This window comes from Triticum aestivum, chromosome 5B, assembly GCF_018294505.1.
Source record: "Triticum aestivum cultivar Chinese Spring chromosome 5B, IWGSC CS RefSeq v2.1, whole genome shotgun sequence".
NCBI classification, from domain to species: Eukaryota; Viridiplantae; Streptophyta; class Magnoliopsida; order Poales; family Poaceae; genus Triticum; species Triticum aestivum.
Window position 1 is genome coordinate 610,654,070 of NC_057807.1, and position 781 is coordinate 610,654,850.

Below are 781 nucleotides of genomic sequence, written 5' to 3' on the forward strand. Positions count from 1 at the left end.
GGCTGATGTTGATGGTGCTCATAGGAATAATGGTCTTCCAGCCCATGCTCCTGCTTGTCGAAGGTGTTGCTGACACCGGCAATAGGCTCGTGGAGTCCAAGCTGTTCTTAGAGTACGACGGTGATGACTGTTGCGGATATGCAGAAGATGGTGGTGGATCCGGCCGCCTGTTGATGTGCGGGTTGGTGTTGGCCCCGGATCCGGCATTGAAGAGGCTGGGAGGGCTCCTTCGGCCGATGTTCTTTATCGGGCTAGATCCAACCTTCCGGGGTTGGTGGCTATCACGGTTCATTAACGCATCCTGGCTAGGGGTTTCTTCAACGGCAAGATGTGGACCAGTTTCTCGTGCTCTCCTTCTCTCGCGACGGCGGAGGTCGTGGGTGCTTGATAGTTGCGGCGATGTATGCAGCAGTACAACCGCTTGTATTGTTCTTGTTTTTTGTTGCTTGTATGTGTATCATCTATGTACCGTTACTGTTATGAATACAAGTAATGTATGCATGCGGGTGTACATCTTCAAAAAAAAAATTCTAACTTAGAAAAAATATACTTTTTTCTAGATTGGACTGATAAGTTAAGAACTGTTTAGATTAAAAGCAAGTTTTTTCTATATAGTTGATTGCATCTCATTAAAATAGCCACCAAAAGATGCCTTCGCAATTTCTGTGGAGTATAAAAGCTTGTGTTACGAAAATCAAGTTTTTGATATAAACACACTTTTCCACCACAAGCCAACAAACCTATCATTTGTTACGAATTGTTGTGGGTAAAATTCAAGTTT